The following is an 18,469-nucleotide window of genomic DNA, read 5'->3' as shown; positions in this document are numbered from 1 at the left end:
TATATATATATATATATATATATATATATATATATATATATTTATAATTCAAAATAGCAGCTAAAATGAGCTTATTTTGGCGCCAATAGGGTTGGCGCCCGGGGACATATGTACCTCCCCCCCCCCCCCCCCCCCCGTCCCTACGCCTCTGACCATCTGACCAGAAGGGACGTAAGAACTTCAAAAAAAAAATCTACAACTCTCCAACAAGGGACGATAACTACCGAGTTCACCAGGTACCGTAACTCGGGATTTTATTTACCCGTAACAAATCAACCGTGAACTGCGGCTCACAGAGCCAGAATCGAGCGTTAATGCCGGATTCGCTGAACCGTGAATGGAAAGGACCAAGGGAGAAGATCGACTCCATGAGGCAACACAAAAAAAAAATCAATCCAGATTAATCGATGGATTATTAAAAGTAATCGACCTGGAGAGTTTTGACCGGAAATATTCGGTCAATACAGGCAAGTGGGGATTGACCTATGTGTGGAGTACGGTAAGCAGGATTGTGGGGTTCGTGAAAGGGGCTCTCATTGGGGTTTTAGAGACGGATTCTAGTGTTTCTTGAGAAGGTTATGGAGGGTTTTAGAAAGCGGTTTTTTTTGTTGTGTTTTTAGATGGGGTGGGGGGGGGGGGGTGGGCTGAAGATAGGTCTAAAGAGTTAGACAGTTATTCCCGAAAGGGGTTTTGAAGAGTTCCAGGTTTTGTGAGGGGTTCTAGCGAGGGGCTCTAGCAGAAGTTCTAGAGTTGCTCTAGATAGATGATAATTGAGTTAGAATCAATCCCTTGCAGATTTACCTCAAAATTTACCAGACAAATAGTGGACGACGAGTGATTAATGGAGGCTAAACCAGATAATAAAACAGACTAACCCAGGATAAAACAGTGACTAACCCAGGCTAAAACAGTGACTAACCCAGGCTAAAACAGTGACTAACCCACATACACAAATTTTATTTGACGTAGTCTAGTTTCTACGATGCAGGCGTTTATGTTAAGAGAAATAATATCAAAATCTAAAAAGGTACGATCTATGGGCGAAACCTTATAAAGAAACAAAGAGTTGATTCCTTATAGTCAGATGTCATACGTCATAATGGTAAGAAATTGATGATAGTGATAGCTTTCTAGGCAACAATTGTAATTTATAAGTGTGTTTTATTTATTACTTACAAATTAAGTGTTTGGTGTCGACGCCTGCTCTGGGGTTGAAGACCGGTTTACAATGAAGATTACGTGCTGCCTATCACAATAACTGTGTGTGGCGATTATTAGTCCCCTGCCCCTCAGTCGTAGTAAGGAGCCAGCACACGAACACACACACACACAAAATAGCAAAATATGTGCTACTTCATAATTGTTGTTGAAGTTCATCCCTACTCCGACCCTGCCCGTACATAGCGCACAGAGCCTTCCCCCCATTCCCTAGGTGTTTAACGTCATGTACTGTTTGATTCTGCTATTATCTAATAGTTTCAAGGTAAAACGCGGTACGGAAAAATGCTTACTCAAAAACAACGTAAACAGAAAAATACGAACAAATTTTATTAATACATTTTCATTCAGTCATATTTCGTGGAAAAAAATATTATAACGCTCAGTTATTCTTCGCTAAATTTTTTAAAAGATTGATTGCAAATACATTCCCTTGTTTGTTTTTTGCATAGCTTTTCGTCGCCTCTTTTTTTTTAACAAAGCGTGACTTATTCAGTCAGAGGATTCATTAATTTTAAGCTAATAATTGTTTTGGTTTGTGGTAAGGTCTATCAGAGGGTCAGATTAGAAATCAGGGTCGTTACTCCTGATTTCCGCGGATTTAACTCACATGGGTCATCAACCGCTATCATCACTTTTCTAAACTGTAGGCCCGTAAACTGAACCTTACAGATCAGAATTATCCCTAACTGATAGACAAATGTGTTGAACAGACATAAGCTACAGTATGAACTTAATGTGATATAAAACTAAGGTGTACACATTTTTAAATAAATTGAGATATTTTATTTATAAAATATATATTAATTTAATAATTAGTGAATTTGCTTGAATATACAATAATTAATTGTTTTAAAGCAGGGATTTAGCAACAAATCTGTTTTTTTATTTATTATTTAGCAATTTAGTTTTAAATAAATCAAAACATTATATAGTCTCCCTTGCTAAAAGAGTTATGCGCCTTGAATAATAGTGTTGTGGAGTGCAGCAATATGAAAAGTGGTCTAGCGGTAGACGGCCCGATTGCTAACCCGAAAGTCGCGAGTTCGGATCCTGGGCTCGATGACCTGACTGAAATTAGATTCTGGTCTAGGTCTACCACTTTATCTACCCTATTGGCACAACTGTTCGATTTATTAACACTTAATTTTAGAAAACACGCACTACAATAAAAAGCACACATTTATTAACATTTAATTAACATATTGTACTAATTGCTAAAGTTCTGATAACCATTTATTGACATTTTTAAACGATTTATTTTATATAAACTTAAAATCGTAGATCTACTTTTTTATAATTATTAATCGTCGTCTTATAACATTAGATGGACGTCGTGTAGTAACTGATTAACGTCTTAAATTGATAGATCGGCTTCTTCTAAAGATTGCTGAGTCCTATAGCAATGGGACGATGTGGCCTGTGCGGTAGAGCGCTAGGCTGCTAACTACTCATCTCTGATGGGTACATAACTCAAGTTAGAGAAAGTAAAGGCGGCTGTGCAAAATGCTGACCACGCCTTCCCTTCATTGCCGAGGTCAGTCAAGAAACATATGAACTCTACTTCATCTGCCCAATTGATCACTAGGTCTAAAGAGTTCTTTACTTTTTATAAAGCAAGTGAATGACGTTTTAAAAGAAACACCCGAAGACCTCGCTTGCTTTTGTAAACTACCTTTCAGGTAACATTTTCAAAAACCAACACACCTTAAATTAAATCAGCCCAATTAAGCCTATTTAATTACCTAAGTTAATTGCACCCTAAAGATTTTTTTCCCCCAAGTACGCCAAGTATAAGCATGCTGTCTTCATCAATGCACGAGCACTCCACGTGTTGGTGGGCGATACCCATCAAGTCGGTGGGCGATACCGATCAAGTCGGTGGGCGATACCGATCAAGTCGGTGGGCGATACCGATCAAGCAGCGACCTCTGGTGTCTGGCACCCGGCGCCCCGCGAGCGGCTCCCCCCGCCCTCGCCTGCCGCTGGCACCGCGCCGTCGTAAAACGTATGCCGCGGTCTGCTAGTCGGCTCAAGTCTGCTGTGTGTCTGGCACTGTTTGTTTACACCGCGAGTTGCTGGATCAGTTTGACTCGTGGATACACGTACCCTCATCCACACGATGGATAAATCCACACTTGATATAAATATCAAATCATTTTTTTAAAATTAATAAATTTATTATTTTTTTAAATCTTGACAAGAGTGATTTCCCTTTCAGTATTAGGATAACGGTTTTTAATTCACCTGGATTAATGGATTATCCGACAACCAGGTAAGCGAGAGGTGGCTGTTGTTTACACTTGGCCGTGCTCGCGTGGGAGAGAAGTGTGAGTGGTTGTGAGGTGCGAAAATGTATTTTTAGCTTGTAAAAACGGTTTCAGTGTGAGTACTATCAAAACACTAGACGAAAGAAGGGGGATAACTGACATTAATGATGTCTTAATCAGCGGGTGAGGGTCAAGGTGTAAAGGTATTTTTTAACTTTCTCTTCATTGATCCGGTAGTCGGCTTGTCACATGATACATCAATCATGTGATATAGTCACGGGATTCGGGTCGGAATATAATCTCCGAGGGTACAAAAATAGAGGCACTTTGCTACATGGGGCTTATGTGTCGGGAAGGTACAGGGCGCTGTACTATTTGTTCGTATTATTTGAGCTAATATTGGCCGCATCAATAGGGCGCCGTATTTTTTGGGCTGACATAGGGCTTCTCAATATGGTACTGTGCTATATTATTTGTGCGTCTCAATAGGGTGCCGTATTATTTGGGCGACTTAAAAGGGTGCCGTATTATTTGGGCGTCTCAATAGGGTACCGTATTATTTGGGCTAACATGGGGCATCGTAATTTTTAGGGTCGTCACAGTGCACCGTAATGCACTTTAAGGGGGTCAACCCCCCCCCCCCCACAACCGAAGCACGTCTACCACCGCCACCACCCCCACCCTCTCCTCCGAACAAAATAGAATTTTAAATGGAAAATATATATTTTACCCGTTTCCGCCTATCCCCCCCCCCCCGAAAATTCCAAGCCACCCCCCCCCCCTTTCTCCTCCCGAAGAAAAAGTCTAAAAGAAACACTGGTGACGTATTAGTTGGGTTAACATAGGGCGCCGACAAAGTTGGGCTGACATAGGGCGCAGCAATAAATTGTGAGTAGAATCAATCGGTCTAATACATGGAGCTGCATTTCTTGAACTACCTGAGACAGATAATTTCCTTACCGTACTTTCCTAAGCCTAGTATATAATTTTATCCTGAAGACTTGTATAAGTAAAGGGTTGGAATGCACACTGACACCTAACAAAGTCTAGCAACTTTTAACTACACGACTGTATTCAGAACGAGGCTAATGTAGCAATGTGTGTTGTGAATGATCGTAATCTTACGCCGTTGTTGTGAGTTGCTTCATGAAGTGAGTCACCCAATTTTTAGTGAGTTGTTTTCATCGAGTTTTTATAAAAGGTTGGAGGGGGGGGGGTGGAGGATAACTGTTTATGTGTTGACTGTTATAGTTTTGATGAGCAAGGCATTGCGGGGATGAAGTCTGCTGACTGGATAATTTAGCTTGTTGATAAATGATTAGCATGCAGACACTTTTATCAATGTTGTGGTACGTGGTTCGGTAGCCACAACTACTGCAGGCTACATGGTTCGATAGCATTAAAAAGTGTGAGTATAGCATTTTAAGTCATTAAATGTAACACTAATTGAAATACGTTCTTTGTTTAATTGTATTAAATATGACGTAATTTACTGCAATAATTATTTACCTAAAATACCTTTTATTACTTTTTAACAACATTCAGTAGGCTGTTTTGGATTTTGTTTTTAAGGTTAAAATTTGCCAAAAGGCGATTATCTCGTCGCGAATCTAAAGCATTGATTAAAAACGTTGCTTGAAATGTGTAATGCTTCTAAGATGTTCTGATATAAACAAAGGTACAGTGTCTGACGTAAAGGCTATCAAACGAGCTAGACTGTGAAAGGAGAGTTTACTTTAAATTTGGATGTTTTCTCTATCATTTTTTTTGGTACCAAATAGATGTATTTTTCTTTGACATTACTTAATTTTTTAAATGTTTTTCTTGTCATTACATGGTAATGTAATTTATAGTTTATCAAACTAGCCTTAATTTGGTCAAACTTACGTTAAAAATTATAAATAAATATTTACAGGAATAAAGGTGGTTCTTATTAAATCATAGTTAATCAAAAATTTTCTTACGTTACGCGTCATTTTCGTTAAGATTGATTTTTTTTTCATCAATTTCTTCGTGGCTAAGATTACCGCGGACTACTGTAAAAGGTTTCTTTGATAAATTTAAACCATAAAATTTATTTCCTTCATATTAAAGAGCAGTTTAAAATTATTATTTTTAATAATTAATTGTATGTAATAGCCACAGTCCAGAAACGTAAGCGAAGAATGTTTATACCGGTGTCCGATAATGGAATCTTCTTTTAAAAAGGGGTGTTAGGTTACTGGTAGTTAACTAAATGCACACATGGCTGGCTAATGTCAATGCTAACCCTGTCACTAACCCCAACCCTGGTCCTACCATATGCCTAACCCTAATTTCTAACCATAAAATTAGTCGAGATTACATAGGGGGCCAAGGCAAATAGGGGTCCTTTTTCGAAAGTTTGAGGGGGGGGGGTGCAAATCGAAAGTCTGAGGGGGGGGGGGTGCATATCGAAAGTTTGTCCCCGGTCGCCGGGAAGGGTCGCTACGCCTCTGAGGAGTCCACTAACCTAACACTTTTCGCATAGGGGCCCAAAAATCCTAGCTACGCCACTGACCGGAATCTATAATCATACAAATGAATTCTTACAGATTTTGGTTTGAGTGTCGATTAAGGTTCAGGTGTTTGACTCAGTGTTAAGGATAGGTTTAGGTTTCATCGTTCTGCGGTTGAGGCTCTGCTTGGGGCTCTTAAGGGAAACCACTCACTCAATCAAATTAATCTAGTCATTATGAAACACCGCCTTTTTATTTAGAGTTTTCATACCACTATCATTGAGGACATGTCATAATTAATTAGAAGGTGCATTTAAGCGACTCTACCCCCCCCCCCCCCCACACACACACACACAGACGCCTACACCTAGAATTCATGTTAACATTGAACTTTTTACTCATTATTTCTTTTAAAAGTAAAGTTAATGTAGCCTACGTTACACTTTTATTTTTTTTTTAAAGAAGCATACAGTTAGTTATTAATTATGGAATCCGTAACAAGTCTCAAACGTAGTTAAAATATGAATATAATATTGTTTATAGCCTTGGCCTAACGGTAGTCCTACTTACTTTAACTCTATTATTAGTAAAATGTTTATAATTGGTGCATTTTGGGTGCTCTTTGTATTTTAAAATCAAGAAACTCATAACCACCAGAGTGGCGTAGCGAGGTCGGGTGTCACCCGGTCCGGTGCGGCACTTAATGGTGTCACCCCCCTCCCCACCTCGGGGACAAACTTGCAATTTTTTATTTGCCCCCCCCCCCCCCTCAAACTTTCGATTTGCACCCCCTCCTCAAATTTTTCTCTATATACTTTTACTATTTTTTGCCTTGGTGTCACCCCCCTAAATGGTCGGTCCGCACCCCCCCCCCCCTCGCTACGCCTCTGAGCCACCATAGTTTGTGTTATCAATGGGACCATGTTCACAGCTAAACAATTTAGTTCGAAAATTCATACATCTCCCTGGCTAACGAGATTTCGAATTTTTAATTGAGATAGCTCGAGACTTACCAGCTTTATTACGTCAGCAACATATCTCCCAATGAGTCTCACAACAAAACAGTAACCACTCGGTCCCAAAACGCGCGAAAAACTAGACACACAGACGCCCCTGAGCGTTGGCTAGAGAACAGAACAACTGTTCCGAGTACCCAGTTGTTGACACTCGATACCCGTCATTTTCATTGGACCCCACACTTCCGGCAGTAGTCGGTTACTCGAGCAAACAATGCGTGAATCGATTATTTTATTATCCCGTGTTGCGTCAGTGTCGACATGTGCTATTTATAATCTGCGGTAATTCCCCTTTGTGCTTTAAGCTTGGGCTTAAAATTATTTTACATTTTGTATTGAAATAGAGCATCTTGTAATGTTAATATTGGTAATTAAACAAAATGGTTATAGGAAACGCAATATTAAATTAAATGTTGCTGCAAGGATAAAAACGGTAATTGAGTGATCGTTACTACTATAGTCTCGTTATCTCCCTTTTTCTATTGAATATGGCAATGTGTTAATGAATTTTCTAAATTACTAATTTAATAACCAGGAAGATTGAAAAAATGTTTAAATTTGTTTTGTCAACAAAAACTAATATGACCCTGATAATTTGAATAAAATATCTTTATTAGAATGAGTCAGAATAGATTTACAAGATTTGACTTAAATTCCATCCCTGAACTATTTGACCTGAGAAAAATAGAAAACAAAAGCTTCCAGCAATAGAAAAAAAAAAAAAAATGAGAAGGAATTCTTCTAAAAACCATAAATTTGTAAGGTTATCTCCCCGTAACGCTGAAAATATACACCAATTAAATCTGTGGTTTGTGGGTTATAATTGGCACGTCCTTGACCTTTGAGATGCTGAGCTGTCTTGTCATGCGACATAAGGGTGAAGGAATTTTTTTTATATCAGATGTGACAATGATGATGGCATTTAATCGAGGTAGTGGGCCTGAAAGATGGGTGGATGGCAAAAACTGTAGGTAGATAGTGACTGTCGTCAACATGGATCTAAAGTAGACAACAAGCCTCATCTGCCCGAGGGTACAATCTCGAGACTTTTCGGTTAAGTAACCATGAGCTTTACTGACTTGACCACGCCGTCCCCTAAACATTGACCTAAATTTCACAAAGATTAGCGTCAAATATAAACCTAGTGTTGACCAAGATTAGATTCAAACATAGACCTGAAGTAGACAGGACTAACTTAAAATCTAGAAATACTCTGGACAAAGTCCATTTTTAGTATTTGATGTCTCACCTTCTTACACTCACACACACAAACACACACATATATATATATATATATATATATATATATATATATATATATATATATATATATATATATATATATATATGTAACTAGGGTAGGCCTAGCTACTAGTTACAACTGATAACGAACGATAAGCCGCGACGCAGTATTACAGTCTGATGCAACGGATAGCAGGTGGCTTATTAGATCGGACTGATAACAATCTCAAAGCCAACGCGTGCTATTTTGGGAAACGGTACGAGGGGATTCAGACGGCCTGTCAACTTTGATTGATAGGATGCAGATGTTTAATTAATCGGACTGTACGTTAGAACTGCGCAACTAGTAGTCGGAGACATCGAGTACAAGTATCGATTACGGATGAATACAAGTACGAAGACGAGTACGAATACAAGGGATAAATAGGAGGGGACGGCTGAACTCGACCCCTTTTCCCCTTTCCTTTTTCGATCGCTCGCTCTCTTCATCGCTCGCTTTAGATCAGTCAGTCTGTGTGACATATCAAGTTGGAGATAGACGAGTTAGCCGTATTGTGTTAAGAAGGACAATAGACATGTGGATTCAGTTATATGAAGCCTAGTGAGGACTGTTAGGGGTCAGTTGATTCAGACTATTATTGTGAAGCATTCCTGTTGATTCATTGTGTTATTTTGAAGCATTTCAATAGCGAACCTGCATCTTCGAGTATTTCTACTGTAGTCGATGTTGTGTAGCATGAGTGGTTAAACTCGTTACATTTGGCACTACAGGCAAATAATCTCGTAACATGTGGCGTTGTGAGCAGGGTAACTGTTCGCTCGTTACAATTGGCGTCGTCGGACAGGATGAATTCAACTAGACTTGCCGCTTTAGGCACCCATAGTCAACCTAGTTCATAACTGTGTTTAGTGTGTGTGTGAATTCGGACATTCAGGAACAGTGAAAATTGAGGAACGAGGAAAAATTTTTCATACACACACGGTAAGAAAGAACTCTTTTTTTTTACTAAAGGAATAAAATGTCTACTCTGGACGAGAAGCAGACCCATATAGTGGTCCTACCCAGAGAGTCCCACATTAACAAATTTTACGGGGACGGTGATCCAACTTTAACCAACAGGTTCAGTGAAGAGGTCAAAGCGGCCTGGGCCTCGAGAGGCATGTCACCAGAGGAAAGATTAAGACTGCTGATGGGCAGTATAGGAGAGACGGTTAGGGCAGAGGTCAAATGCCACGATAAAACCATCCAATCAGATCCAGATAAGGTGCTGGATCTGATTATGGAGACCTTTGGGGAGAGACGGTCGGGATCGCAACTGCTATCAGGGTTCGTAGGCTTAAGGCAGAGAATGGCGGAGAGTGTGATGGAGTACTCACACCGGATGAACAGGGCCTTTGATTCGGTAAAGGGCAAAACACCTGACATTGATGTGCGCCTACTGAGGGACCATTTCATCGAGGGGCTAGCAACCCCGATCCTAAGAAGAGAGTTGAAAGAGGAGGTCCACAAAGACCCGCAGTTGACCTTCCTTCAGGTCAGGAACTCAGCGATCCGCAGGTCCGAGGATGAGGACCAATCGAACTGTTCGGTGGACAAAGTCTCTGTGCCTGAACAGAGACAATCCCCACCCACAGGGGCCGACACGATGGAGACCATGATGGCTCAACTGTTGGCCCACCTAGATAAGGTTGACCAACGTTTGGAGAGGTTAGAAAGCAGGTCAACAGCTGAGAATCAGGAAAAGAACGGGACAAAACAGAGACGGGTTGGACGGCCGCGTCCTGCCAAGCCATCACTCCAATGGACGGCCGACGGTCGACCAATTTGCTTGTCCTGTTCACAACCCGGACACATGGCACGGTACTGCCAGGGAAACGGTCGTCCTCTGTAAGGCAGGGTCAGGCTACAGAGGGGCGAGGTTATGGCCCAAGAAACAAAATGATGGGAGTCTGTCCCGAAATGGTGATTACGATTGGGGACATCGCGGTGAAGGCAATTGTGGATACAGGCTCCCAGGTGACGACAATTACGGAAAATTTTTACACCAAATGGATGAAAGGAAAAGACCATAGGTTAAGGTCTGACACGTGCATGCGCCTGACGGCAGCTAATGGACTAACCATTCCATACTGTGGTTATTTTCTGGCGGATGTCGTGGTGGCAGGACATAGGTTGAAGCAGGTTGGGGTGTTCGTTACGAAACACAACCTAGAGACAAATGTGTCAAATATACCTTGCCTGTTGGGCATGAATATTCTTGGCCAGTTGCCAGAATTTCTTACAAATATTGTCGGATCGACCACACCAGGTCGGGGATCCAAGTTGGCCAGGTTTGCCAAGACCAGAGGAAGGACAGCAGTCCCGGCAAACACGGTCAAGGCAATCACATTACAAATTGGTGATAGAAGCGTGAATGGTGATGTGATGATAGAACCATGTGGCGCCGCACTGAGGGCAGGCGTCGTGTTACTGCGGACATACACATCAGCGGAAAACGGACTAGTTCAAGGGTTGGTAGCTAATGTTTTGGATGAGGAAATTTTTATACCGCCTAATACTCTGGTAGGAGTACCACAGAACGTCGAGGTACTAAGGTCGGCACAGTGCATCGAACTGAGCAATACCAGCAGTAATGAAGTAACAATTAGGTCGGTCAATGTGACGGCCGAGGTGAAGAAAGAGGATGGCCGATCATATACATTCCCGGAAACTGAGGACCCAAAACTAAATGAATTGCTGAATAAATACAGTGATATATTTGCCTCGTATGAGGGTGATTTGGGGTACACGGAAGTAATCAAACACCAGATACCCTTACTACAAGACAAGCCGGTGGCGCAACCCTACCGAAGCTTACCACCAAGTCACTACTCGGCGGTGAAAGCACACCTGAATGATCTACTAAAAAAGGGAATTATTACAACCAGTACAAGCCCGTATGCGGCACCGATAGTAGTGGTAAAAAAGAAGTCAGGGGAGATAAGACTGTGTTGTGATTACCGGAAATTGAACAATATCACAAGAAGGGATGCATTCCCCTTGCCTCGTATTGATGAGTGTCTTGATGCGTTGGGGGGAGCAAGATTTTTTTCTACCCTGGATTTGGCTAGTGGCTACCACCAAGTGGCCATGCACCCCAACGATCAACATAAAACGGCATTTATTTCTCCACTGGGACTGTACGAGTGGACCCGTATGCCGTTTATTTTGACTAATGCACCTGCTACATTCCAGCGAGTAATGCAGAGTGCTATGAGTGACTTTCTATTTCAAATAATGTTGGTGTACTTGGATGATATTCTAGTTTACTCAAAAACTTGGGAGGACCATCTAAAAAGATTAGAACAAGTGTTTCTCCGTCTTAGGGAGATAGGGGTAAAGCTGAACCCAGACAAATGCTGCTTTGGTCTGAAATCGGTACATTTTTTGGGTTATGTGATTTCGTCGGATGGCATCGCCACTGACCCAGATAAAATTGCAGCTGTTAAAGAATGGAAACAACCAACAACTACGGTAGAGGTCAGGTCATTCTTGGGTTTTGCTTCCTATTATAGAAAATTTGTACCTGGTTTTGCAAAAATTGCCGCACCGTTGCATGACTTGGTAAACAAAATGACAAAGAAACACAGTAAGGAGAAAAAGAAAGGTAAAACACACCGGATAGGTGAATTATGGACTGAGGAATGCCTGAACTCGTTTAAGCTCTTGAAAAAAGGCTTTGACAGAGGCGCCGATATTGGGATACGCGGACTTTGACAAACCATTTCGGTTAGAAATCGACGCCAGCTCTAAAGGTCTGGGAGCTGTGCTATCACAACAACAAAAGCAAGGTTTCAGGGTTATTGCGTATGCCAGTCGAGCTCTGAAGGGATCAGAGAAGAACATGACAAATTACAGCGCCATGAAACTAGAACTTTTGACATTAAAATGGGCTGTGACTGAGAAATTCAGAGACTATCTATTAGGTGCTAAATGTGTGGTATACACTGACAATAACCCCCTGAGTCACCTAAAGACAGCAAAATTGGGATCCATCGAACAGAGATGGGCAGCAGAATTGGCACTCTTTGACCTGGAGATAAAATATCGCCCGGGGCGGTCCAATGGCAATGCGGACGCTTTATCAAGGAATCCTTACGAGAGACCGGGTGATGAGGAAGAAACGCTGACAGGAATATGTGAGGTCAGAGCGTCAACAGATATCCCTCATGGGGTACAAGTGATGCAAAACGGGCAGACCGGGGTGGAGCACATATCCACAGAGCCCGGACATATGGACAGTAGTGATTTTAATTGCCTTAATCACAAAAAGATAAGAGATACCCAGAGAACGGATAGTGGCTTACAACCGCTATTGAAATACGTCCAGGAACAAAAATTCCCAGGAAGAAGGGAAAGAGAACAATTTGGTCGAGAAACAAAGAAAATACTGAGTCAGTGGGACCGTCTCAGTATAGAGGATGGTGTTCTCATGCGGAGAATTCATGACCAAATTGATGGGACAATACACCAGGTGGTGGTGCCTGGACAGTTACGAGAAGAAGTGCTAAGGTTGGCACATGACAGGGCAGGACACCAGGGTCAGGACAGGACGCACAAAATATTACGACGGAGGTGTTACTGGCCCAATATGGGAATGGAGGTCAAACGCCATTGTGAGGCTTGTGTTAGGTGTCAGCATGCGAAAATGCCAGTTGTCAAAATGAGACAGCCATCAGGACACCTACTAGCGACAAAACCACTAGAGATTGTGGCTATGGACTTTACGTCGTTGGAGCAATCATCGGATGGGACGGAACATGTGTTGGTAATGACTGATGTATTCACCAAATGGACTGTGGCGGTGCCCACACGAGATCAGACTGCCAAAACAGTGGCAAAGGTCTTAATAGAACATTGGTTCATCAAATATGGCATACCAAGACAATTACACTCTGACCAAGGAAGGGCTTTCGAGTCAGAAGTAATTAACCAACTGTGCAGCCACTACGGGATCAACAAATCTAGAACAACCACATTTAATCCGAAAGGAAACGGACAGTGTGAACGGTTCAACCGCAGCATGCATGATTTGCTGCGTACTCTAGAACCTGAACAGAAAAAACGTTGGCCTGATTTTCTCCCAGAGTTGGTATATCTATACAACTGCACACCCCATGCCACAACCGGCTTTTCGCCATACATGTTGCTGTTCGGACGGGAGGCTCGACTCCCTCTTGATTTGTTCCTAGGAAAAAGGGAGAGTATGACTGGCTCATACACCGCACTGGAATATGTGAATGAACATATGAGAAGAATTAGAGAAATGTACAGGGTAGTACAGGAAAGACTAGAACATGAAGCACGGCGAAGGGAACCGCCGGTGCAGACAAAGGACCCGCCACTCAAACTGAACGACAGGGTATTACTGCGTAGCCACCCGTTAGGCAGAAACAAAATCCACGATCTCTGGGGACAGGAGATATGGCAAGTCGTGGAGATGCCTAAAGTAGCAGGTGGCCCCTTTAAGATAAGACCCATCGATCACGCCAAACCGGATCGGTGGGCGAATATTGCTCAATTAAAGAAATATTGGAATAGGCAAGAAGAGCAGTTACACACAGAGAAACCTAAGACAATTAGGGGACCGGAAGTTACAACGGAAATTCACATACCCATCCCGGAACCATATCACCATCAACAGAACAACCGCGATACACAAGTGGAGGATAACGGCAACAAAGAGGATCCCGTTCCTTCCAGAAGCAGAGAGACAGTAGACCATCAGATAAGTGGTCCGCGGAGAAGTTTGAGGAACAGAAGGAAGACGAAATTTTTTGTCAGCAACCATCAATTCTTTCATGGTCGCGCTGGTAGGAGAACAGACGGTTCAAAAAGCTATAAAAGTGAACTGGTGAAGGCACCAAACGAAAAGGGTGGATGTGAATTCTAGAACTGTTTTGTGTCTCAGGAAGATGATGTAGACACAGTTGATATGTGAAATAGGTATAACTGTCAATCGTATACGAATGGGACGACGTGGACAGTGAGTGGAACAATAAAAAATTTTTTACGATTGTGCGATTGACTTTGGAGGAGTGCACCTGCCAAGCGTTGTTTGTGGTTGAAAACACACAAAAAAAGGCAGGGGTGGATGTAACTAGGGTAGGCCTAGCTACTAGTTACAACTGATAACGAACGATAAGCCGCGACGCAGTATTACAGTCTGATGCAACGGATAGCAGGTGGCTTATTAGATCGGACTGATAACAATCTCAAAGCCAACGCGTGCTATTTTGGGAAACGGTACGAGGGGATTCAGACGGCCTGTCAACTTTGATTGATAGGATGCAGATGTTTAATTAATCGGACTGTACGTTAGAACTGCGCAACTAGTAGTCGGAGACATCGAGTACAAGTATCGATTACGGATGAATACAAGTACGAAGACGAGTACGAATACAAGGGATAAATAGGAGGGGACGGCTGAACTCGACCCCTTTTCCCCTTTCCTTTTTCGATCGCTCGCTCTCTTCATCGCTCGCTTTAGATCAGTCAGTCTGTGTGACATATCAAGTTGGAGATAGACGAGTTAGCCGTATTGTGTTAAGAAGGACAATAGACATGTGGATTCAGTTATATGAAGCCTAGTGAGGACTGTTAGGGGTCAGTTGATTCAGACTATTATTGTGAAGCATTCCTGTTGATTCATTGTGTTATTTTGAAGCATTTCTTGATTCATGTAATAAAAGGATCAATAGCGAACCTGCATCTTCGAGTATTTCTACTGTAGTCGATGTTGTGTAGCATGAGTGGTTAAACTCGTTACATTTGGCACTACAGGCAAATAATCTCGTAACATGTGGCGTTGTGAGCAGGGTAACTGTTCGCTCGTTACATATATATATATATATATATATATATATATATATATATATATATATATATATATATATATAATATTGAACCAAAGTTCAAGAAACTATTAGCTACCTAGAATGCCATTATAGATATGTATATTGAACCAAAGTTCAAGAAACTATTAGAATGCCATTGAAAGAAAAAAAAAACATCCAGAACCCAGCTTTGTCCCCAGCAATACTCAGCAGACGATTCCACTCCACTCTACCAACTACAGCAGACGACAGTATCCCCGCCCGTCGTCTGATACATCGATAACTTTACCCACAATCCCTGCGATTACTCTCATAACAAAAAGGTTGGGGTGGGAGGGTGGCGCTCGACCCCGCCAGACACAGGTCACGTGTTATACGTCAAACAGCTGGGTCATTGCGTGACGTCAGAGGTCGCGTCAGTAATGACATCATCACATCGTTGAAAGGCTTACAGGCGTTGGGTTCTCTGTCCGATAAGGGTGACATCATCTGAACTCTAGAATAGGTATTTACCTTATTTTTTTTCATGTAACCATTGAAAGTTTCTGACTCATCTTGTCAGGCACCTTAAGCACGTAACTTTTAATCTCTTTTTTTACTTCGTCTCACCCTTACCCCCCCCCCCCCCACCCTCCTTCCTATATAGAGATAATTAAGCTACCATCCACCATTTCGACGCCCCCCCCCTTCCCGAACCCTTTCTCACCCCACTCACGTAGTGATAAGAATCAGCAGGTGGAACCAATCAGAACTCACCCCACCACCTCCACCACACCCACCCCCACAGCAAGTTTTCTCTTTACACCATAGCAACGCGGGTTGTTTTACAGCATTTTTTTAATAATGTAACACGAGATCACCCAACGCCCCCCCCCTTTCCCACTAAACGAATTAGATAACACTAACCAGATTTATCAATCGTTACGTAACAACAATGAACAAAACCCAAACTTACCTGAAGAAAAAAATACAACGATCATTCCCGTAAGAAACACTACAGTCAGCTTACACCTGTAGGGGCCATTACAACAAACTTCTTATAGTGTAAAGGCTGCACCTATTTAAAACGATCGCACCTATAGTACAACTATTTGAAATATTCTACTTTACATGTATCGAACAGTACAGTGAATCTACCTGTAATGCAGTGACCATACTTCAGTGACCTGACCTGTAGAACAGAGACCTCGCCTGCAATACAGTGAACGTACCTGTACGTAACAGTACAACGACTGACCCTACCTGTAATACTAAGACATTACCAGTACGTGATGGTACAACGACATAGACGTTATCAATAGTACAGTGACCTTACCTATTAGTGCAAAGATCTCACATGTAATTACCAGTACATCAGACCTTACCTGCCGTATAACGAACTTACTTACAAAGAAAAGTTCAACGACCTAACCTGTAGTGACCTTACCTGTATACCTGTAAGGAACACCACCGAGACCTTACCTGTAGAATTACTCTCAGCTAGGTGGCAACGACCTGTAGTTTCCAGTAAATAATGAAACTGGCACCGTACATTCACCCCCCCCCCCCCGTGTCTCCTAGACCAGTAAAACCGTCTGCTTGACCAAGTTATCAACAAAACTCCTGCTGGTGCCAGCTCAGGTATAACGTGTGCCAGAGATACCTCCCAGAGATACCTCCAGGTTATAAAAATTCCGGCATTTCTCACCTACACCTTACACATCTGAGATAACATTTTTTAAAGATTTTATAAGGATACAACTCACATCCTTAAAATATCTTTTAGCCACTTTATCCTCATGCCTGTCTGTCATAGGCCCTTCTCTATTAATCCTATAAAACTCATTTTTGTTTATATAAGTATTATATATATTTTACTGTGCGGTTTTATGGCCAGTTAGTTCTACTGAAATAAAACATTTCTGATCTGCCACAACTAGTTTACATATCTGACCTGGCGCCCGACAGCCGCAGGCGATTCGTTGCCGTGTTGTTTGGTCGGGTTCGGATCCCATCTGGCTGACAATGACACTGTTATTCCATTAACAATGCCTGCTTCCACTCTTTCCCCCCCCCCCTTTGTTTAGCTTAAAATGTAACTTTCAGGTGAATTGTTATTGTAATAAAAACCGTAATGTGTAGTTACTATGCTGAAAAAACTATATAATGTGTTTCTTTTGTTGAATTTCTACCACTATAGAAATATTTTTTTGTATTTTTTTATGATTAAATAATTCAGGAATAACTTTTTCAGGAATAACAATGCGTCACAGAGATAACAATACTTTATCGTGGCTTTTTACTGCTGTAAAACTACTTTTGCGTGTTGATTTACTGTGGTAAAGATATCAAACGTCGGACTAAATCCCCCTTAAAGAATGAATTATTAACCTTATTTTCTGATCTGGCTGTCGTGTTCGATCGGTTATTGAACAGATCAATGCCGTGAGGGACGAGGTTCGCGATCTCAATGGCGGGCTGGGACGTTCGATCATCTAATTATAATCACAAGACCCGCATCACTCGTATGTGTGTGTGTGTACGTGTGTTATTGCATGTGTATTGTGCGCACGTTTGCTTGTGTGTGTATGAGTGTGTATGTGTGTATTGCATGTGTATTTTGCACACGTTTACTTGTGCGTGTGTGTATGTGTGTGTGTGTGAGTGTGTGTACGTGTGTTATTGTATGTGTATTTTGCTAACGTTTCCTTGTGTGTGTGTACGTGTGTGTATAAGTGTGTATACGTGTGCAAGTGCATGTGTATTGTGCGCACGTTTGCTTGTGCGTGTGTGTGTATGTGTGTGTGTATAAGTGTGTATACGTGTGAAATTGCATGTATATTGTACGCGCGCGTGTTTGTGTGTTATGTGTTAAGTTTACTTGAACACAAAGGAAAGACACAAGTTTTGGTTGGGTTTGTTTTTTTTACTGTTCACCTCTTTCAACGTGCTTTCAATTCGCTGTTTTTATTTTTTTTTTAATAAATGAATTAATTAATTCCGCATTTTAGTTCCTTCACAATAGGAGATCCTAATTGTTTTTTAAACGAGTAATTAAAAATTGTAAAAAGCAATTAAAGATGTAAAGCTTGTGTTACACAAAGAGACGGGGTGAGGTTCAGAGTTAGTGTTGATTTTAGAGGTGTGTATACACTTGAGGTTTTCTTATTCTTTCTGTATGTCTACACCGGAGCCTCCTAAAACTTCTCCAACATTGCTGACGAACTACACAATCGTTTTCAGTTGAGCAATGTAGGCAAAAAGTTTTAATCTCTATGTCAAAGGTAGACATAAAGATTCCTCTTTAGACCTACGATCCGTTTGGGCAGATGAGGTAGCGTTCATATGTGGTCAGAACTTTGCCCAACGTGTTTACTTTCCCTAACATGGG

The 18,469-nt window shown here is 41.6% G+C and overlaps 1 protein-coding gene and 1 non-coding gene across 2 annotated transcripts in view; one reads left to right on the top strand and one right to left on the bottom strand.

Annotated features, from left to right (window-relative positions):
- Positions 1-1,776: 1,776 nt before the first annotated feature.
- On the bottom strand, positions 1,777-1,914 carry LOC131938463 (U8 small nucleolar RNA). The gene has a single exon (XR_009386301.1). It is a non-coding gene; the product is annotated as a U8 small nucleolar RNA (small nucleolar RNA).
- A 1,377-nt stretch (positions 1,915-3,291) lies between these two features.
- LOC131938455 (protein unc-93 homolog A) overlaps positions 3,292-18,469 on the top strand; it is a gene marked incomplete at its 3' end in the record, with an annotated part of 75,660 nt that continues 60,482 nt past the window's right edge. The window contains exon 1 of the mRNA XM_059296487.1: positions 3,292-3,493. The remainder of the gene's footprint in view (positions 3,494-18,469) is intronic.

This window comes from Physella acuta, unplaced genomic scaffold (assembly GCF_028476545.2).
Source record: "Physella acuta isolate Inbredline_101_S28 unplaced genomic scaffold, ASM2847654v3 ptg000244l, whole genome shotgun sequence".
Lineage (NCBI taxonomy): Eukaryota > Metazoa > Mollusca > Gastropoda > Physidae > Physella > Physella acuta.
This window is presented reverse-complemented; position numbering and strand designations above follow the sequence as displayed.